This window comes from Mauremys reevesii, linkage group 7, assembly GCF_016161935.1.
Source record: "Mauremys reevesii isolate NIE-2019 linkage group 7, ASM1616193v1, whole genome shotgun sequence".
Lineage (NCBI taxonomy): Eukaryota > Metazoa > Chordata > Testudines > Geoemydidae > Mauremys > Mauremys reevesii.
In genome coordinates, this window is record NC_052629.1 from 25108430 (window position 1) to 25131836 (window position 23407).

The 23407-nt window shown below is 40.9% G+C and overlaps 1 long non-coding RNA gene across 1 annotated transcript in view; it reads right to left on the reverse strand.

Moving 5' to 3' along the window:
• Positions 1 to 19676, reverse strand: part of LOC120368982 — a 31539-nt gene extending 11863 nt beyond the window's left edge. Inside the window, exons 1-2 of the long non-coding RNA XR_005582868.1 lie at positions 19433 to 19676; positions 2738 to 2786 (exon numbers count right to left, since the gene is read on the reverse strand). This is a non-coding gene — a long non-coding RNA (uncharacterized LOC120368982). The remainder of the gene's footprint in view (positions 1 to 2737; positions 2787 to 19432) is intronic.
• Positions 19677 to 23407: the final 3731 nt, after the last annotated feature.

Sequence of the window (23407 nt, forward strand, 5' to 3'; positions counted from 1 at the left end):
TGGTCAGTGTCTCAATGTTGTTAAAGATCAAGCTTCTGGGGGGCCAGGCTTTACACTTTTGCAGCGCTGCGGTGAAAGCACAAACACACCCTGCACGCCGCTGCGGCGCTACAAAGCAAAGCCCCCCCCCCAGCAGCGCCAGCTGCGGCCGCGCGCCCAGCGCTGTCGGATCCCACAGGGGCTGGAGGCGGAGGGGCGCTGGAGGTTTTCTCCCAGCGCTGGCGCTGACTACTTAGCTGCTTCAAGCGCGCGCGCGGCCAGCGCTGCCGCGGCAGCGCTTTGAAGTTTAAGTGTAGCCATATCAGTCTTCCCTAAAGCTTAGAAGACAATGTTTGCCTTAATCTGTTGGTAAAAGGGAGTTGGAACGAGCAAAGGAAGGATTCTGCTTTGCACAGACTTCCTGTGGGACCTTGGGCAAGCCTCTCTGTGCCTCAGTATAAGGGGGATTATACTTCCCTGTTTCACAGGGACATGTGAGATAAATACATTAATGATGGTGAGATGCACAGACACTATGATAATGGGGGTCAGACACCTAGCTAAGATAAGTAATGAGAAGTTTAACTTGAGTACTGCACTTCTGGCCTCATCACCGTTCCTTACAACATGTCTGGGGACAGAGGACATTCACCATACTCACAATCCCTGTTTGTCAATCTAATGATTGAAAATGAAAATTTCCCTTACATATTTTTGATTTAACTCCAGGAACCACAGGTACAGTAGCTGAACCACATATGCCCTTTGAGAAAAATGTTGTAATTTGGTAGCACTTTGCAACATGATTCAATTAAAAAAATAATTACACAAGCTGTTTTTAGTAGACTCTTCTTGTATCTGTTAAGCTATAAATCTTAATTTCCCTGAAGCAGGCTGGATATATTTGACACATATCCAGTCATGACCAAAACAATGCTAATATCTGATGCTGCCTGAAGTCATTAGTATTCATAGAATCCTAAAGTCAGAATGAAGAACCTTTCAGTAAGCTATCTACTGGTAAGAACCACCCTATATCTGAGAAGGAATTGTTAGCATTTGTGTGGTGCTTTCTATTTTCAGCATGCCTACATCTTGTGTAGTAGGTATTATCCCCATTATGCATGTGGGGAAACTAAAGAGCTTATTGGGAATAATAAATAATATTCCTGCAGCTCTGAATGTGATGCATCTTTTCCCCATGCTGCTCCTCACACTTAGAACAGCCTCTGTTTTCCTCTGCATGAAGTACTTATTAAACTTACCTGCTCCCACTCTTGAGCTCCAGTTTCCCCAAGTTGAACCTTTCCTTTGATGCACTAGTTCATCACCACCACAGTTCCAGGAAGGAAGACTTAAAAGAGACAGTCCCTTTCCCTACAAGTAGGAGATACGGCAGCTGCTGGAACCTTCCAGAAGGGAGTGTGAGGCTGTGAGAGCCAGCCAGGGAGCTGGACAGTCACTACGTAAAAGGATCAATGGACACAAGTCAGATATCAGGAATGGAAATATACAAAAACCTGTAGGAGAACACTTCAACCTCCCTGGCCCCACAATAGCAGATGTAAAGGTAGCCATCTTACAGCAAAAAAACTTCAGGACCAGACTCCAAAGAGAAACTGCTGAGCTGCAGTTCATTTGCAAATTTGACACCATCAGATCAGGATTAAACAAAGACTGTGAATGGCTAGTCAACTGCAAAAGCAGTTTCTCCTCCCTTGGTGTTCACATCTCAACTGCTAGCAGAGGACCTCACCCTCCCTGATTGAACTAACCTCGTTATCTCCAGACTGATTCTTGCCTGCATATTTATACCTGCCTCTGGAAATTTCCATTACATGCGTCTGACAAAGTGGGTATTCACCCACGAAAGCTTTTGCTCCAATACATCTGTTAGTCTTAAAGGTGCCATAGGACTCCCTGTTGCTTTTTACAGATCCAGACTAACACGGCTACCCCTCTGATACTTAATACCTTAGCGTTGACACAAACCTGAGGTTGATTTTCAAACCCATGAGACTGACTACTTCTCTAGCAATGATTTTACTTCTGTGTACACTAGATAATTGAGGTAGATTTTAACAATTTGTTTGGGGGAGGGTGGTGTTAGGGATGATATTGTGCTATAGGCTGACACTTAAATCGTACCATTATAAAATAACTTTATTCCACCTAAGTTAATTGGATGCTTCTGCCATTAGAGAACGTATACATATTTCTATTTTAAAAAAAGAAATTGTCAACTGTTCCACAATTGTTTTGGCTGGTAGAGATTCTCTCTGCTCTAGCTCAGTAATGTATTCAGTATCAAATGGCAAAATATGTCATGTTGAATTTCACAGGTCAGATCCTCCACAAAATTCCTATTTTTGCTATAGGAGAATAAAGATTAACATCTAACTTTCCCTGAGAGTGAGCTGCTGAATCTTGTTGATAGTACTATTATATTTTATAGTTCTGCCTCTGTGGCTAGCTTATAAATAGGGTCTATAGATCCCTAATGTCTCTAAAGGCAATGAGAACCCACGTTTAGTCAGTAATTAAGATGGACTAAATCACTTTTAGGATAAAACAGATGTTGAAGAAAGTGACTGTACAGTTTACCACTTTCATATTTATATAGCCGTGATGTGAATACAAAAGCTGTAAATCACCTCTAAATATCTGAAAGTCACACAGAGAGATTTCATTCACAAGAAAACACACTACCTTAATTGTATTCCTAGTCAACCATACACGCAATAAAGAAATATTTTACCTTGTTGATGAAATACATCTTGGGACGTACAGATAATGTTGGGTTACACCTGTGAATATGTATGTATAAAAGAAAGGTCACCATTTTACAGGCAGCAAGATTCACAATTTTTTCAATATTATTCTTGCAAACAAGTCTGAATAGCAGTGTAAAAATCAGTTTATTAAACATATTCATATTCCAGTGTGTACATGAAATTTCAATTTGAAGGGTGCCGAAATACTTAAGAAGTATTCAGGAGACTGTTTTTGTCAGGAAGGGAAGGAACAGCCCTTGCTCAGTCTCACTTTGCTTGGTTGTTTAGAAACATGTAGTTCACTATGGGAATGCTAGAGGATTAGCAAAAAAATTAGCTTAGTCACTGCCATAGTAATGCCATCATAAGTAAAATTTATTACTCAATACATTTAGAAAATAATTTAGTTAAGTTTCATGGTCAGACAGTAATTATATGCAGCTTGAGCTTTTCAATGGAGCTGATCAGTTTGCACCAGTTGAAGTCCAGGATGCTAAATTAGCTTACACTAGCTGAGGATCTGGCCCCCACATCTTGCTCATTGTGGAACACCTACACTGAAAGGGTATGGTTACACAGGAAAGAAAAACCCACAGCTGGCTTGTGGGGCTTGGGGTACAGCTATTTTATTTCTGTCTAGTCCGAATGGGTGTCTAGTTGCTGTGTAGACATACCCATTGAGGCCTGGGTTCTGCACAATAGCAGTGTGTGATCATGTAATTTAATGCTTGTAGTGTGATGCATAGGCACACATGAAACCTTAACTTATTATTTTTGAGAGCTTAAATTCGAAACCTATTCTATTTGGGGTTCAATCACTGCCTCTGCCAGAAAAGCTCTGTAAGGTAGAACTGGATGGCATTTTTCAGAGAACGTTTTTTTTCACTGAAAAAATGCATATTGAAACATTTAGCAAGCTTGTGTTAAACTTGCTGAATTCTTTTCATTTGGGATGGGAGGGGTAATCGGTCAACTAAACAAATATTCTGAAGAAATAAAACATTTCATTTTGAAATATTTGAAATGAAACACTTTGACTGCTTGGAAAGTTTTTTCATTTCAAACTTTACTTCAATTGTATTAAATATTTAAAAAGTCAAACCAAAGAACTCCACTAAAAACAAAATTAAAGTGTTTCCTTGAACCTGAAGCAAGCTCTAGTGTGGGCATGCTAGAGAGAAGGAATTGCCGTGAGTTTCTCCTGGTGGAGATTTGTCCCTGATCATTTGCTGGGAGGAGAATGATTCCTCCCCATCCCCCTATCTGAAAGGCCATAAAGCCTGCCCCCCCCAAGCCCTGTGGATTCCCTGGTTTGGCAGGAGGCCAGTTCCACCTACGTGGAAGCTTTGTGTCCCTAGCATTTCTGCGTATCCTCCACTGTAGCCTTGACGACTCTCTGTTGCTGTCTTCCTTGGAAAGCCTTCAGTGGAATGTGCTTGACCCACATCTCTCTATAGAACACATTCCCTATTTGTCTCCAACATAAGTGTGGGCTGCACACGATTTTAACTCAAATGGGAAACAAACAACTCTTCTGACATGACTTCTTTCAAAACTTTTAATCTAGCATCCACAGCCTTTACCAAATTATTTTAACAAGAGTAACTTCCCTGCTTATTAAAAGCAAACTCTTAGTCACCTTATTTGACCTGAGGAAATTTCCATAGCCTAAACCATTCTAAGGGAAATGGAATCAGTAATAACAATTGCCTTTACTCTCCAACTTGGACTATTTATTTGTTTCATCTATTAAGTGTGGTCAGTGCATGTCACTGTACAAATACATAAATTAACAGTCCTCACTCTGAAGGACTTAGCAACCCTCAAGAGGATAAAATACACTGGTGATCCCAGAGAAAAGTCATTTTAGAGGGTTCATTCATATAAGCTGAATCAATCTATGTGAGTATTTTAGTAGAAGTGGGTTTTTAGGAGGGATTTGAGTAAGGAGAGGATAGCTGCTTGTGGCATTGGAATAGATGCATCATAAAAATTGGCACACAGGACTGGGAAAAGGAAACAAGTGGTGAGCTGAGTCTGGCTGGTATTGTTGATGGAGCAGTGGAAGTGGAAGGGATGAGAGGAAAGGAGGTATGAGTTGGAGAGACTACTAGAATAAAACAGCTTTTGAGAATATCTTCCAAACCTCTAGCACCCTGCAAAACTCTGTCCTAGACAAGAGGCAAATCACACTCATTCTACCTCAGTGACTTTCAACCTTTTTTCATTTGCTGACCCCTAAAATTTTTTTGAATGGTGGTGCAGACCTCTTTGGAAATCTAAGGCATAGTCCAGGGACCCCCAGGGGTCTGTGGACCACAGGTTGAAAACCACTGTTCTACCTCAGTGAATCTCACAATGCCTTCAGTGAGAGAAATACCATAGCTACCCACAGTCTAAGGGTTAAATATTATTGTGCCACCAGATAGTCACCCTATCTACAAGCTGGATCTGCTGAAGACTTGCAAAGCCTAGAACATTAAACCTGCAGCCTTGGCAGGAGTGATCTGAAACGTATTGTGCTATCCTAGAACCAATGTATGCTCTTAAACTTGCAGGCAGGATGGTAGGTTTACCTATACTCCACAAGCTGTCCCTAGCTGTGTTGATAAATCCAGCTCAATAAAGGAACAATGTCCCCATGATTAATACAGATCATTAACCTTGATACCATTAGAACCTTCTGGTTGCCAGTTGCGTTCAGAAACAGATCACTCATTTCTAATTTAAACCCCGGGAGTGGTTACCTAGTAAAGGGGATATTCAAAACTATTGTGTGGATGAATAACACTGAAAAATAGATATTGATTTCTCTAGTACTCAGTTCCCTTTGGCTTCAGATTACTCAAGGAAGAGTGAGTGCCCAGCATCCATCTTGTACTCATTTATCCAAACTAAAACAAGAATGATATATGAAGAAAATCTGATTGCATATTTCTCTTGTGTTGTAATATATTTGTAATATACACCCAAATGAGGTGAAGAAAGGGACCAGTTCTTCACTTGTGTATGAGAGGTCTTGGTAAGCCTCATGCTAGTGCAATAGAAAAGGAAAACCGCTACAGATATTTGTTGTGGAAGTTGCCTAATAGTAGTGTGTTGTTTGACTTCTGCTTTGCAGAGTTTGATTATCTTGTCTGTACATGAACTGAATTTCCTTATCAATGTTTGGGGTATGTGTGATGTTAGTCATATAAAATACCATATGACTGTTACTAGGTAAACTCTAGGTGTGTCCTGGCATACAGTGCTCTCATCTGCAATTCCTTGATTAAAAAGGATCCCTACTGGGTTTTACCATGGTTGCTTTCTGATGGAAACTTTAGAAATTAATTTGAAAAGCAGTTAAAAATATCTTGAGTACTGACAAAATACAAACAGAGAAGGTAGGACTTACATTCTGTGGCTTTATGTAGCACACTAAAGAAAGCAGGTAGAAAAATTAATGGTGCAATATGAAAATGGGAGAATGAACATGTGTTGAGGAAAAATTGCAAAAAACGGAAATTGTTTGACATTGTTTTGAGAAAAAGAAGTTGGTCCAGTGAAATAATACTTGAGCTACCCATGTGTAGGCACTTACCCCATCTTCAGAAGAGCTATTAGGCACCTGTCAGAGCAATTAACTTGTAAAGTAATTTCCATATAACTGCAAATGTTTCTGGCTTTTTACAACAAAGCTAGTATAAGTTAATATGCCACTGATGTTTCTTATGTAGTCACAAAGCACACTTTTAATCTACAATTAAAATGTATACACATGCATTAATTTGAGTTAAGATTCCCATGCCAGCTAATAAGAAGGTGTATATAAAATCCAGAGTTCATGTTAAGAGATGAAAATTGGTATGCTGGCAAAAAAATAAAAGTACATACACTATTTAAATTTGTTTTTTGGTTAAGAAACCTGTGGCCAGTTAGGACATTAGATATGTCATTATGTTGCACATCTGGCCACTCAAAGCTTTGTGACAATGAGGTCAGGGGAGGAGAACCCAATTCTTTCCATTTCTAAAGCACAGGTGCCTGCCATTTGAGCTAAAGGAGAATCCTAGAATCATACAATAATTTCTGAATTATAATCACTTAAACTGTTATGTCCCCTACCCCCAACTCTTCTCCAGACTAAACAAGCCCAATTTTTAAAATTTTCACTCATAGGTCATGTTTTCTAGAGCTTTAATCATTTTTGTTGATCTTCTCTCGACTTCTCCAGTTTGTCCACATCTTTCCTGAAATGTGGCATGCAGAACTGCACACAATACACCAGTTGAGGCCAGGAGTACAGCAGAAGAATTACTTCTCATGTCTTGCTTACAACACTCCTGCTAATACATCCAAGAATGATGTTTACTTTTTTTTGCAACAGCATTTTTTGAAACAGCATTTTTTTGCAATAGCATCATATTTACCTTGTGATTTGCTATGACCCCTGGATCCCTTTCTGAAGTACTCCTTCCTAGGCAGTCATTTCCCATTTTGTATATGTGCAACTGATCCTAAGTGGAATACTTTTCATTTGTCCTTATTGAATTTCATCCTATTTACTTCAGATAGGGTGACCAAATGGCAAGTGTGAAAAATTGGGATAGGGAGTGAGGGCAATAGATATCTATATAAGACAAAGCCCCTAATATTGGGACTGTCCCTATTAAATTGGGACATTTGGTCACCCTAACTTCAGACCATTTCTCCAGTTTGTCCAGATCATTTTTGAATTTTAATCCTATCCTCCAAAGCACTTGCAACCCTTCCCAGCTTGGTATTGTCCGCAAAAGTTGTAAGTGTACTTTCTATACCATTATCTAAACCATTTATGTCTCTAGATAGTTTAATCTTATTGTGTGCCTTGGGCTTTCTAATTTTGACTCTACGTACTTGTTGTTTGTTTATATTCATCCTTTGTCATTTGCCCTAGTTTCCACTATTTCTAGGATTCTCCTGGGTAAGCCCGGGTGTTTTCTTGCCACATTTCCTATCTTTCCTATGCAGTGGGATAGTTTGCTCTTGTGCCCTTAATAATGTCTCTTCGAAAAACTCCCATTGCTATTAGTAGTAGAAGGCCCATGATACACAGCTGAGCAACTCTCATTCTATCCAGTAGAGGCCAGTGGTACTCTAGCCAATTTAATAGAGTATTGTTAATTGGGTGAACTCATGCCTAGTGGCATAGTTGGTGTGCTTTGCACTACTATGTGAGAGAGCTGGGCCAAGATTTTAAAGAACAGGTGCCTAAATTAGGGTCCTAAATCCATATTTTGAAGCCTAACTAAAGGGCCAGAGTTACCAAAGTTCTTTGCACCTAGCAGCTCTCCCACTGATTTCAGTCTCCATAAGCACCTGCTTTACTATTAAACAAGTTTTTTTTGCAGTTGCGTTATAACATAAATCTGTCTGCCTCACTTCACTCATGGTTTCTTGCCCCATGTGCTGCATGTTAGGTGCCCAGTATGTCTCTTATTGGGGTTATTCCAAAGGTCCTCTCATCAATTGCTCTAATGTCCTCTCATCAATTGTTCACATGGTGATAGTAATATCCCTAATTGTTCTTGAGAAAGAGGCCACCTCATATTTCCTGGGGTCAGGGGTGGCAGGTTTGTATAATTTTTGGTGGTGGCCAGAACAGGTCCAAGTACTACTCCCCTCCCCAACACCTGCCTTATAAGCCAATATATATATTTTTAAATAATGTAAAAATGTGAGGGCTCTGAGGTGGGGCTGGTGATGTGGGGTTTGAGGTGTGGGGGGGCTCAGGGGTGAGGGCTGTGGGGTGGGGCCAGGGATGAGGGGTTCACGATGCAGGAGGGGGATCAGGGCTGGGGCAGAGGGTTAGGGTGTGGGGGGATGAGGGCTCTGGCTGGAGGTGCAGGCTCTGGGGTAGGGTGGGGCTGGGGATGAGGAGTTTGGGGTGCAGGCAGGCTGCCCCAGGGCTGGGGCCAGAGAGGAGGACTTCTCCCCCCAGCCCTCTCCCCCCTGGCAGCATACTCACCTCACACCACTGTCACTGCACATGCTCCTAGGGCACCTCTCAGGTCTAGGAAGCCCCTCGCCTCCCCTGCGGTGGGTGCTGGGGCGGGGGGGGGTTGCCATCACATGTGCACCTCCTCCTCTGCTGCTGCCACTCACGGTAGCCTCACTGGGGGTGGGGTGAGGCTGCTCCTTGCCCAGCGTGGGACAGGAGCAGTGACTGTGGGAGTGTGCGGGGGTCTGTGCTGGTGGAGGGTCCTGCTGGAAAAGGGTAGTGTCCTAGTGTGTGTGTGGCACTAAGACCCTGCGGCAGCAGTTGATGCCGGGAGTCAGCAGGGTAGAGCGCAGTGGAACTGCAGGGGGCAGCCATCGGTTCGAGATAGAGATGCTCCAGGGGCTGGAGGAGGCACATGAGGGCATCAAGTGGGGGCTGGGGGAGGCACGCAAGGGTGGCAGGTGGGGCTGGGCAAGAGACCTGGCCCCAGACATTGGTGGAGCTGGGCTCCCAGGCCCTGAATATTGCTGAAGCCCAGGCACCATGGGCCCATATAACTCACCACCCCTGCCTGGGGTGATGGAGAGGAGGTGCATGAGTAATGAATTGAGCCAGTAGGGTGGACTGCTCCTTCATGATAGCCTGGGTAGGCATAGCACTCTCCTTGTCACGCTCATACTTTAGTTCCTTCTGTGGTGTTGACACACTGGGAAGTCTAGTTCCTCCATTGATTATGGTCACTTGTGAATTGTGATTCTACTTCCCAAGTGATGCCAGCACATTCAATATCCTCTGTCACTGTCTTCAGCCAGTTCTTCCTTGGCCTTCCTTGCTTTCTCCTTCGTTCCTGGGGGTACCCAATTAAATGCTTGCTTACCATGTCTCCCATCTTCCACATGGTGTTCATGTCCCAACCACCTGAGGCTTTTTTTTTTTTACTGTATTTTCTATGTCCTGCTCCATCAGCTCCCTTACTCTGACATCTGTTTTCATTCCATGAAATATGCAGCATCTTCCTCCTCCATCTGGGGTGGGTAGCTCCCAATCTCTTTTTATTAGCCACCGGCATCAACCAAGTCTCTTTCATTTCTAGCATAACCTGTGCTCGTTTTCCCCCATATTATACAAAGTACATACACTCCATGTGCCTATTACTGTTACAGATTTGGTCATCAGGATTGGATGTCTTGAGATCTCAGTTTCCTTTTACCTTTCATTGAGATCTACCATACTTGCATTTTGAGCTCCACCTACCTGCATCTCCCATTCTCAAGATTTCATTAAAATGACCCGTTTCTCTTGCAGTAAAGTTTTATGTGAGTAGGTTGCAAACCCAACTGCAGAACCCTCCTCTTTTATCCAGGCTCGAGACCGGCACTGTTGCTAGTAATGGAGAGGGACTATTTCTGGAAAGGGAGTGGGCAGTCTAGGAGAACCATAGAAATGCAGTGCTACATGTTTTCCTTCTGTGCCATTCTGCTGTTGTGGCCAGATAGTAGGTGGTGCCCAGCGAAGTGTCACATAAGTGCATTCCTGGTAGATCTGAGGCAGTCTATATGAAGGAGGTCACTCATAGCTGACCTGTCATTAGAGGGATACTTCCTAGTAAAGTGAAGACAAACTTGAAGAAGTCTATGAAGTCAGGGACTTGCATCCATGCAGTGGATGGAGGCAATAAGAGGAATCACTGGAGTGGTTGATGTGAAGAGGTAAGAGATTCATTCCCTGAGGTGTAGTGTGAAAAATTAATCAATTATTGATAATACTAATGTTGAAGTGAAAGCAGTTCAAAGCTTTTGACACGAGTGGGGTAAGGGATCCCATCATCATCATCATCAAGTGAATACTCCTTTATTTAAAAATGTGTCATTGTTCTGAGGTGTGTAAATAAGGTATTGGAGAAGAATGATAAGATTTCTTTAGAGATCTTCGTGCTCACATTTACAAACTTCACTGAGAGGATTAACACGAGAACTGTGAATTGGGTTAGTTGAAGGAATGGCTAGCAGTTTGGGAAAACAAGCGAGAACTGCAGTGTGTTGTATTGCTTTACTGCGCAAAAAAGTGCCTTTTTCTTAATATGCACTATAAGGGATGGTAATAAGAGGAATGATTGTAACAAGTCAGAGTAGAAAAATAATTAGTTTTTTTTCTCTCTCCACTGAATTAATGAAGTTTAAAGTGTCTCTCTGAAAACTGTGCTCTTAGGATGAATGCTATCAACATTTTCAAGAGACCTGTAGTAAAGTGAACACTATATACATGCCTCAAACCTCAGGTTAATATTTTCTGCAGCTAATTTCTCAGTCTAAATAATAAATGGCAAAACTTTTCTATGGGCTTTACCTGCTCAGTCTTATGCTAAGCTAAATTTAGTACAAATTTGGAAGTAAATTTCTTTGATTTTCCACAATTGCCAGTTCTCTTTGTTCCTTTGGAAAGCTTAAAATGTTTCTATCTCACTGTTGGGTTAAGCTTGTACAATTAAAAATATTGTACTCCCAAGGCCTTGGCTAAAGCTCTGATTTTGGATTTATGAGATAAGCAGCTATTCAAATTAATTAGTTCTGTTTAATCATTTAAAACAAAATACCCTGGGCTTGGGAAAATAATAGGAGTTTTCAGTACTTGTGAGTGTGGCAATTTGCCCATAGTTCGCCTGCCTGACAAATAAAAGATACAGTAGTAGTGCCTTGTATTACATATAGCAATAAAATCATCTCCCTTGTACCATATTATGCATTGATATACATATCCTTGATTTTTACAATCATATATTCTTTCTCACTGACATATACAATCATTCCTTTTATACTCTGAGGGTCAAATAAAAATCACTGAATTTACCATTAATGTATTCAATCTCATTTTAGCACTATTTTGAATACTGTGCCATCACTTGTCATGATTTTCATAATTACGTGTTACAAAGTTTCTGTTTACTTGTCCTAAGGTGTAGGAAACACAGTAGCCACCAGACCAGCTGCTTCTGCTAAATTTGTGTGGGCTAATCAATTTGAATAAAATAAGATCCAACTAGAACTCTTTCCCACACTTCAAAATTAATCTTACGTGAAGTTTGGAAAAGTCTCAATAGTCTTTCTCCCTGTCCCCATTGCTGTGGTCCATGTTTCCTGGTTATAGGTGAAGCCAGAAGCAGAATTGCGAAAACACTAGACCATGTTAAAGGCTGCTCTTCTGGTATTTTTGAATTGTGTGGAAACGGGAAATGCCAGGAATGTCATGAATCTGTTCTCGTGCTTGAACTGACTCTGATCATCTTTTGTGGTTCTTTTCACTGAGATATATTTGGACTTCCCACATTGCCAGCTGCTTATTTATATCGTTCACCTTCATAGAATCATAGACTAGTAGGACTAGAAGGGACCTCAAGAGATCATCTAGTCCTGTCACCTGCATTCATGGCCAAGTTAAGAATTATCTAGACCATCCCTGACAAGTGTTTGTGTAACCTGCTCTTAAAAACCTCCAATGATGGAGCTTCAACAACCTCCCTAGGCAATTTCTTCCAGTGCTTAACTACCCTCACAGTTAGGAAGTTTTTCCTTATGTCCAACCTAAACCTCCCTTGCTGCAATTTATGCCATTTGCTTCTTGTCCTACCCTTAGAGGTTAAAGAGAACAATTTTTCTCCCTTCTCCTTGTAACAACCTTTTATATACTTGAAAACGCTTATCATGTCCCCTCTCAGTCTTCTCTTCTCTTCTCCAGAATAAACAAACCCAATTTTATCTCAGCATGGGCAAGAGCTTCTTTACCAAAACCACAGATACTTAAAAAGAAAGCTAATATTTTTTGCTCCTATTGTTCTCTCCCTGCAGCCTTAGTGAAGATGAAGATGATGGTGATGACTCTATTTTAAAGGTGCTTTACAGAAGGACATGGTCCCTGGCTAGTATGTAGAGTGGTGTGGAGCAAAAGCTCTTCCTTTTCACTGCTCACTTTCCAGCAAGTTGCTTCTGAAGGAATAACTCAGTAGCAACTTCATAGCTCCCTCAAACACAGCAGCTGTGGTTCTGGGTGGATACTATTAACTGGGAAATGCGCAAGAGGAGATGTCTTATTTCCTCCTCATCATAGTGTGACTGCCAACCTAGCCCCTAGCAAATATTAGAGATTCACTTCTTGTAGGATCACTGAAGAGAGTTTTCAGGGAGGGTTTAAATGAGGAGGAAGCACTCCTTGCAGAGGAGCCAACATGAAAATGGAGTGGAGAATGGGAATGCTTTTGTCTCTGGTAAGAGATCCTTTTACTATAGTCTATATTTTATGTTCAGCTCTTCTGTTTAGCTCTCTTCATACATTAAAAGGTCTTAATCTCTCAAGAAACCTTTTGTGCAGTAGTTACTAATAAGTCAGTGTCCCAATCTCAGCTGTTCTTTCACCCTTGATACAAAAACATGTTTGTTCATGCAAACTTCTGCCAACCACCCCCACCCCAGTTCTGGTTGGACAGCTTGTATAAATCACCAGCAGTGTGTGAATTTAAGATTTTCATAATGAAATGTTAATTAATATTCTTTAGGCTGAAAATTGATCAATGACTTGAAATTAAAAATTCTACTTTGAATTTGCTTTCACTCAGTGTTTAAGTACGTGAACATAACATTTTTTTCTTCACAAATATTAGGGTTCTCAGGTTTCACTATTTACAGAAAATGCAAAGTAAAGGGCTGCAAACACTGTCAAACCGAAATTCACTTTCAAATATGAATAAAAGTTCCTGGGCTTTTCCACCACTATTTGCCAGCATAACTGCTATAGGGTCAAGAAGACCATTGCCTTTTCACCCCCAAAATCCCACACAAATCAGAAAGAGGATAAAGAGATTTGTGAGACTAAAACAAATACTACACTACAGACTTTCTTCCTAATGGTTTGCCTTCCAGACCTGCCAAGTATACAGCATATTCTTCACGTAAGCAAGTTCATGCTACCAGTTGCCCACCTGTAAGTACACTTTGTTCAGAAACACCCCCAATCCTTGCATCTGAAGATAAGTGCTATTGTCACCTAATCACCCTTCATAGGCTTGGTCTTTGACCCATTACTCATTTTTTTTCTCCTGATTCAGAGTCTGTGGACCAAAATTTGACCTCACGTAAAGAGCCAGAAAACTCCAACGGTGCTGTGCTTACTTACACCAGGTTGGAGTTTGGCCCTGGTTAGGTAAGGGCAGAGAAGACTATCTCAGGAAGGTAGCCAAGTGCAGTCCCAAAAAGGTGGGGTGTGGTAGGAAATGCTCCTTTTTGCTTGTACACAACTTCCATTTGATCGTACTCAAATCTCCTTCAGCACATTTTTATTTGTATAACTTTAGCTGGGTTTTTGTAGCCATTGGAAGCAAAAGAATAAAATCTTTTATTTGGGCAGCATCTTCCTCTTTGCACTCCTCTTTTGGTGTCAGATAGGATAAGAAGATACAGCACTCCAAATTCCAGTAGTGGTTGCATAGGGAGGCAAGTTCCTGTACTACAGATGGAAATCCAGGAAAATCCTATTCAGTGGAAAGTCCCGTTCAAAAGTTCTTACTTTGAAAAATGAAACAAACAAATGTGGCATTTACTTAGTGCCCTGCCCCCCACATATAAATGTTCTATTGCTCTTGGTAGGATGTTGACCAAATATAGCCTATAGTGGTGTACCAATGTCTTTAAAATGGTCTTGTACTTATAGTAGTCAAACATTTTCCATTAGCAAACATTGTATTTAACAAACTATTTTTGTGGAAGGGGAAGTTTGATAATTGTCTTGAAGCCATGGATTTTTCATCATCCCACAGGGGCTCTCTTCTAAAGCTTTTCTCTTTGAGTGAGGTCAGAGGTTATGATTTTTCTGAGGCTCTGGAAAGATGTACAGGGGGGAGTGTCTGATCTTGAGTACACTTAGGAAATACTGGCAAGTTAGAAAGTGTATTTGCAAGGATGGAAGACTTAGAAGGAGAGACTCACTACAAAGTCATACTTGCAAAACAGTGTCACAGTTCAGGGCAATGGCACCTGTATTTTCCCTCAGTCGCCCAGTAAGGGCACCCACTCACAGGCTTCCAGCTCTCCAGTATGAAGACACGTGTCTCTCTCCCTTCTGACTGGGGTATTTCCAGGCTGTACAGTTCCCTGCCTTCACTATGTATTTCCCAGCAAAGACGGTTGATCTAAACAGACCTGTCTGCTTTGTCTTCAGAGACTGATAAGAGTGATTGGCTACAGATATGTTACCACACAGTTTTCTAATCAAACCTACTTTATTGTTAAGGTAAAAAGCATCACAGGGAACATAAGAAGCTATATGCATCCTAATAAGTATACCTGAATTCATATATAGCATGGGTTCTGGCAAGATAAATCTATAATCTCCATCCCTCCGCCACCCCACCCCCCCCCCCCAGTGTCTTTGTGGTTACAAGTTCATCACAGTTTGAGTTCAGAAAAAGCACACATAACAAGTTTAGTCTACCATCTTATACAGATCAGGGGTCTTTATGGACTAATTACCTACTTTTGGGTGTGCGTGTGTGTGTGGGACCTTCAAAAGCTTGGCTTCAGAAGGGAAGAATTTGCATTCCCCTCACCTCAAGGTATTTCCTAACGAAATCCACTTCATGTATTGTTCTAAAAAGACCTTTGAACTTCCCCATACCTTCCAGACATTGCATTAATCTTGTCTTCCTGCTAAAGATGTGCCACACAATCTCACAATAGTACACAAACATTTGCAATTCTCATACAATGTGCCCCGAAGCTGATGCGGTAAGGCTTAACTTTATTGAATTAAGGTCATTCAGGATAGTGTCAGTCTGTCTTACACAGTATGGCATCTACTTTTGCCAAATTTCATATTGCAGTTTTAATAACTCTGCTGACTTAGCAAAGAAACTTGTTCTTAATTTTAACAATTCCCTAGCAATGTTAAAGTGCTGCCATGGCAGTGCTTTAATGTGGCTGTGTAGTCGCGGCATCCAGGGGCAGCTCTAGGCACCAGCAAAACAAGCTGGTGCCTAGGGCGGCAACATCTAGGGGGCGTCCCCTGCGGCCGCGGGAGGCAGCGGGCTGGGCCGGCGAACCTGCCGCAGTCATGTCTGCGGGAGGTCCACCGGAGCCCCGGGACGACTGGACCTGCCGCAGGCATGACTGCGGAGGGGGCGCTCGTCCCGCGGCTCGGCTGGACCTCCCGCAGGCATGACTGCGGCAGCTCAAGCGGAGCCGCCGGACCCGCGAGCCGCCGAGGTCCAGCCGAGCCACGCGGGACCAGCAGTCATGCCCGCGGGAGGTCCGCTGCTCCCGCGGCTCCGGGGCGCCTCCCGCGCATGACTGCTTGGGGCGGCCAAAAAGCTAGAGCCGCCCCTGGCGGCATCAGTGCTATAAAAAAACCCACCTCCACGAGGGGCATAGTTATCAGTGCTGGAAGCACAGCTGGTGCACTGTCTACACTGGCACTTTACAGCACTGAAACTTGCAGTGCTCAGGGGGGTGTTTCTTCAGACCTCTGGGCAAGAAAGTTGCAGTGCTATAAAGTGCCAGTGTAGACAAGCCTATAGTGATCTAAATCAACTATGCAGTACATATTTACTGAGCCATTAGGGATTTATGTAATTTAGTAGAACCTTTGCATTACTCTGCCTTCTACAATGTAGCAATCAATTTTAAATAATAAAACCTGATTTCCCTATACTACTGATTGTACTTTTAGATCCCATAATACATTATCTTTCAGTATACCTTGAAAGATATGCAAACATTCAGTTTAATAAAAATATATTTATCTAAATGCATATGAAGTTGTCATGAGACATTTATATTTAAATATCTATATTTTACATTAAACTGTGCACCTGCTTTTAAGAAGAAGGGAAAATGATTCTATAAATATGGAATTACTTCTTTATTAACTTCCATAGCTATTTGGACAACTTCAAAGGCTTTCTTTGCCAATGAAAAATCGTGTACTTTGAAAACACTAAAAAAGATATTGTACATGTCTGTGAAATATCTTCATCCTCAAATGACTTAAGCAATTCTGTGGAGTAGTGACTTTAGAACATTTATAAGACTTATTCATTACATGAGCTTTGATTGGCAATGGTTGATGCTTCTAGGCAGTTCATCTATACAGCTACATTTTAAATAAAAGTAAAGCAGAACATTTTCTACAACATGTCCCTTATGTTCTCAGTTTAGTATTCTCCTGTTGTTGCCACAGACTGCTAAGGGAAAGCATAATTCATCTATTTGTCCTTGTGGAATGTCTGTTTAAACATGCTTCACAGGAGCCCTTTAAAGAATCTTGATTTTTTCCAGAGATTCCTATTCACAAGTGCATCTACTTAATATTATGCAATTATTATAATATAAGCCATAAGTGAAATATAGTGAGTGTCTAATAATATTTATTACCAAAGAGAACAAACATACTATTCTTAATAATCAATGTCCACCTCTCTGAAACAAGGATTTTAGGCTTCAAAGACCTGTTGAAGTCAGTACTAAACCTTCCTATTGACTTCAGTGGGCTTTGGATCAGGCCCTAATTGAAGGGAATTCTGAAGAACTTTAGGGGAGAAGTTTGGTATACAGCACCTTTCTGTCCTCCCCTATTATTAAACTAATAAAGTTGTAGTGCTTAAATCCATCGCAGTGTATGTCTGTCTCTCACCTTCATGTCTTGGTCAAATCTTTCTATTGACTTTGCATCCTGTTTGGCTGTAGAACAGGAGCTAACTGAGAAAGGAATTCTAATGTACTTTAGGGCTTAATTCTGTCCATTTACTTCATATTGAGTAGTACTTTACTTTATGGGTAATACCACTGATGTGAAGGGGACAACTTTTTTTTGTTGTGGGTGGCAGATTTGTGGTTGATTAACAGAAAACATGGATAGATAACAAAGGTACAAACAGGTATTTAAAGAAAAATCTGAAGGTCAGTTGCCAGAAAAAAGATGGAACTCTTTTTTTTCCTTGTAAAGTATTTCCAGAAGATGGCTTACTGCTCAATATACCATTGCTAATATACTCTCCTTTTCAGTAGAAATTGAAGATAAACATTTTAGTCTTTTACACTAGCAAGGCAGATGTTAACAAATAACTCTTCATAGTTTTTTCCAGATGAAGGATATACTGGATCCTCTCAGGTAGGAAGCGGCAATCTGTTTAAGTGGAAGTATGATTTAAGGGCTAGCACAGATCTCTTGCCTTAAAGTAGAATGGTGACTTTGAAACTTGTTGAGGAGTGTATAAACGTGCCATAACATTTCAAAATAGGGATCTGATTGCTTTGAAAACAAGTGGTTATTTCCTGATCTCAGGTCTAGAGATGTAATCTTTCTGTAAATGCTGACTCGAGTTTGATGATGATTATTTTTCAAATTGCTGCAACTACAAACTGCAAATAAAAAAACCACTCCAAACCATCATAACAAATATTATAATATCTGTATCTGAAGTAGGCCATAAATTGCAACATAAAGATTAAATATTTTCAAATTACAATTGCAACATTCAATCCTAAGCCTAAAATCATATTCTACAAATGATATCCTTTGTAACTATAAACAGTATTATCTTCTGGGGCTTCATGTGCATTTTTTCTACATATAGTGTTGAAATTTGCCCACTACAAATCTGTTTGACTGAACTTAAATATTTCAGACCAATTGTGATAAAGATTTCTAGTCAAAATATCACAACTAGCAGAGCAATTGGTACACTAAATACTTTTTCTAACAAATTCAGCAATGGCATCTCACAGCTCCTGGCAAACATTAATTCATTATCTATCTCATAGGGTTTCTGAGATCTAAGTATATGTACTGCAGTTGTGTAAACCAGGGATAGTTCAATAGTCAGACCGTGGGATAAATCCAGACCACCAGGCACTTTTGAACGGACCCTGAAATCTTTTTATTTTTATTATTATTATTATTATTATTTATTATTATTTATTTACTTATTTTATTATTTTCTTTGGAGTCTGGACCTTGACTATACCTTGATCAAGAAATTTGGACCGTGACAAAAAATAATTGACTGCTCCGGTGTAAACTATTTAAGGTATTTTAAGGTCCCTGTGATGGGGCGACTGCCCCTCACTGGCGAGAAAGGGGTTAAAAGCAGTCCTAGGGAGGCTGTGCTGGAGGCAGCCAATCAGGGCCACGTAGGCCCATATAAGAAGGGAGCTGCAAGGCAGAGGAAGTTAGTTCTCTGCTGGGAGCTTAGGGAGGAAGGACTGTGTCCCTGTGGGCCAAGAGAACTGCCAGCACCCTGGACAGAGCAGTGCTGCAAAGAGAGGCTGAGGGAGCCAGAGAGACAGCTCCTGGCTGGCTACTGGGGGGGTTGTAGATTGAGGCCCTGATACAAGGGTAGAGAGGGTGCTGGAGCCATGTGGGAAGTGTCTAGACTAGGGGTCAGCAACCTTTCAGAAGTGGTGTGCTGAGTCTTCATTTATTCACTCTAATTTAAGGTTTTGTGTGCCAGTAATACATTTTAATGTTTTTAGAAGGTCTCTTTCTATAAGTCTATAATATATAACTAAACTATTGTTGTCTGTAAAGTAAATAAGGTTTTTAAAATGTTTACGAAGCGTCACTTAAAATTAAAATGCAGAGCCCCCCGGACCAGTGGCCAGGACCTGGGCAGTGTGAGTGCTACTGAAAATCAGCTCGCGTGCCGCCTTTGGCATGTGTACCATAGGTTGCCTACCCCTGGTCTAGACTGTGGGCTGCAGTTTGTCACTGGTGCGAAGTGGCTGAACAGCAGACTGCAGGTCCCCTGTTGGCACGGCTGAAGTGCTATGTCACTGAAAAGGATGCTGTGGTCCTTGGAGAGATGTGGAGATCATGGTGGTGATGCACCACCTGAAGGGGGCATACTCAACCACAGAAATAATTCCAAAGGCAGGCTGAGGAGGCGCCAGAGTGGTAAGTGGACCCTGTTACTGTCCCCATTACTGTCATAGCTGGTGCATCACAATTGTTAACGTATTAAACCTCACAATGCCACTGTGTTGTAGGTTCATAGATTCTAAGGCCAGAAAGGACGATATTGCTGTAGTCTTGTCTCTTATAGGCTATAGTTAAAATGAATTATTCTGGGGAAGTTTTATGGCCTATCATTAAAAAATATCAATATTGATTTTTAAATTCAGTGATGGAGAAACTACCATGACCCTTGGTAAGTTGTTCCAAGGGTTAATTACCCTCACAGTTAAAAATGTATGTCTTATTTCTAGTCTGGATTCATCTAGGTTCATCTTCCAGCCTTGAAGTAGTACTATTATCCCCATTTTACAGACGGCGACTGAAGCATAGAAAGACTATTGGATTTATCCCATAGTCATGCAGGAATCTTGTGGTAAAACAGGGACCTGAACCTGACTTGCCAAACATTCTAGCAACAACCCTAACCACTGGACAATCCTTCCAAACTGTAGGAATGAATAGTCCCATGTAGAGATGGGTCAAAGTTCAAAATGTATGACTCTAGCAGTCAAACACCTGGGCTCTGGAGATGTTTGAATGCAGGGTTTTGGTCAGGCTCAATATAACAGTATGTGTGTGAAATCTAAATCTGGATTTTAAACACCTCCAAAGATTGGGAGGGGGGGGGGTTAAAGTCCAAAATTAGGCTTTGAGCTCATAGCTGTGACTTCCAAATCCACTCAGGAAATCAGCTGCAAAACTGGGACTCAGTTCTGTTTCTTTGTTCCTTCACTGAACACTGGCTAAGTTTCCATGCTTCCTAACTGCTCCTCTCCATGCTGCTGCATTTCTAACAAAACTATTGCTCTTGAAATATTGGGTAGCTTCTAGAAAAATAATGTGACAGGCCATGTGTTATCAAACAGGGTTCACTTTCAGCAGAAGAATAAGTGTTTTGTGTGGTTTTTCCTGATCTGCATTTTTATTGTTTCAAATAGTAAGTAACAAAAAGAGGGGTTTTTTTTCACTTGACTTTGCTGGTCAGATCTCTTGTATGTGAAAATGTGTTAATGAAATACAAGTGAAAGCAGTGTACTTGGTGAGTGATTACAGAAGTAAAAACCTGTATAGCGTTTAAATGTTGTTGTGTATAGTGGTAAACAAGTGATTTAGCAAGTGACTGGTCTATTTTTCCCAATGTTTCCTCTGAGAACTGCAGCAGACTGCCTGTAACTGCTCATTGCTCTCATTAGTACATCTCCCTCCTGGCAACTCTCTAATAGTTTACATCTCTTGGGGATGAAAATTACTATTTTAATTAAAACAATTTGTTTCAAATTGGGCTCCCAAATCCCAGTATGATGTGTTAGGAGCCTGGGGTAAAGAATTGAAAAAGGGAGAGTAGCAATTGTTTTTAGGGCCTACAGTGAAGCTCAATATGTGAGTTCAGGATTCACATGAAGTATCGGAAGCCTGCCTTAACAGCTAAAGTTACCAATATTCAAAAGAACTGGTAAGACTGGGAACAGAAATCTTTAAATGCTTCAGTAATTTTGTAAGGTAAGTGTGCGCACACACCCATGTGATGAGGGATGGGGAAGGAAGTCACTGGACTTGAAGCTTTTAATTGTCATTTTTTTCATTCTTAGGCAGCACATTAGCAAGATTCCTCTCCTCCCACCCCCATTTTAGTTCTTCAGGACCTTAACTGATGCAGCATTAACATTCTGTCAGCTCCACTCAAACATGTTGGTCTCATGTAAGCTCATAATTCAACAAGTCCTGAAAGCTTTCCCCAATGCATGAGTTAAACATGGTGAACACTTATAGCCCTACACAGCTATGGTAAGATGTTAGTGATCATGAATTTACAGAAGATTTAACTGTTTGCCAAAAGTGAAGAGAGAATGCAAAACACGCTTTAGACTTCTGTTCGGGGTGCAGTCATGAACACTAGCCTTTGAAAACTCCCTCAGTGCATCCATGTGTCAGTGGAGAGTTAAAACTGAAGCAGAGCACAGCTGCTAGAAACATCTGCTGCTGGTTGGCAGCCTATGACAATCCAAGGGAGCTGAGCCATGCAAAAGCTGTGGATGCATGGCTAACATATGCTTGTTTTGAAACAACCTACTAATTCAGTTACTGAACAATGAGCAGATGTGGAAACTTTGAAATCGTGAGCCTACACAATTGTGATAGAGAGGCAAACACCCCAAAGTTTGGAGATCTTTAGATTTGATATTTGGTTTGGGACCATTTCTGATCTAAATATAAAAACAGCTAGACTCAGTTGTAGGCAATACCCATACTTCATCTAGATTTTGCGCAAGTTAATTGTTAACTAGGTGGAATGTCTCATGGTGCGTGGAAGAAAGAGTAAATAACTTGGAATAGGCAACCAGGAAATATGAGAGCATGAGCTACCTCTCCTATTCTTACTAAAATTGTATGTCCTTTGATATTGGAGACAACTCGAACTATTTCTGTGGGTTATGGCATATGTTTCACATAAAATGAATGTGAAGCCCATTGTCTCCTTGCTATCAATGATGCTAAAAGACATCAGAATTCTTTAAAGAGGTTAAAGCAGATGTTTGAAGAATATTATGGTATAAGAAAAGGATGAGAGTGCCTCTGCTGGGAAAACAAGTCCATTGGCACTGGAGAGAGGAATACATCAACCTGTCTCTCTAGTTTAGCTTCTTAGATCACAATAGAGCAAAAAATAAGGGAGATTTTTACAACAAGGTGGGGACATATTGATATGTCATGGAGAAGTACTATAAGACTCTTATGTTCTTTATTTAGAAGGATAAACAAAACTAACTGAAGCGCCTATCATTGGCCACTGCCGGAAGGCAGGATACTGGGCTAGATGGGCCATTTGTCTGACCCAGTATGGCTGTTCTTATGTAACTTCTCTGACAGAGTTAATGGAGACTTGCCTCTAAACTTTAACTGCACCTTCATTGATTTCTTTAGACTCCTTAGAGGAATAATTCAGCCCTTAAGATCAAAAGCGTGTACTTTGTTCTGCATAAAAGGCATTGGAGGCATTTGTCACTGTTTTGAGCTGGGTGTTTGCTGTCTGAAGATTGGTTGTTTTGCTCCAACTTTCTCCTACTCTCTCTTGCTGACATTATCTCTGATGCCAGCTTTCCTCCCTTTGCCTTTCCTGCTTTCAACCTTCTATATATTTTTTTCTACTGTGAGTCTTGAATAACTTGGTTTGATAGACTTCTCACAGTTAAGTATTTTGATACATTTACAAGACAACTAATTAGATGCTATTTTAATGCTGAAACCTCTCATCACAATTATACAGTCAGATTTTAGTTTTTGTCATAGACTTTATCCCCTTAGGTAAAGTGTCAAGTGTGGCACGTTATTATTGAATTGCTGACCATCTGTTATCTTTATATTGTTGATCTAAGCCAATTTTTGCCCCTAAGGTAAAAAGACTGGTTTCTTTATTAAAATAAACTTCTGCTTTCCTGAGTTGTCATAAAAATTAGTCTCCATGTTCACCACTACACCATAGCTGCAATAAGTGGTGGTGTAAATATTCTTTAGCCAATAATTTTAGTCTCATTGTTTTGAACAAACACAAATATGAAACAAATTCCTTAGTGAAAAGGCATCTTCCTAAATAAATAATTTTACAGCCTGAAATGTGAATTTTTTTCCCTCTGTATGTCTTGATAATATTTGGAAATGGCTGACATATCTGGCTTTAAGGCAGTAGTACTCAAATCTT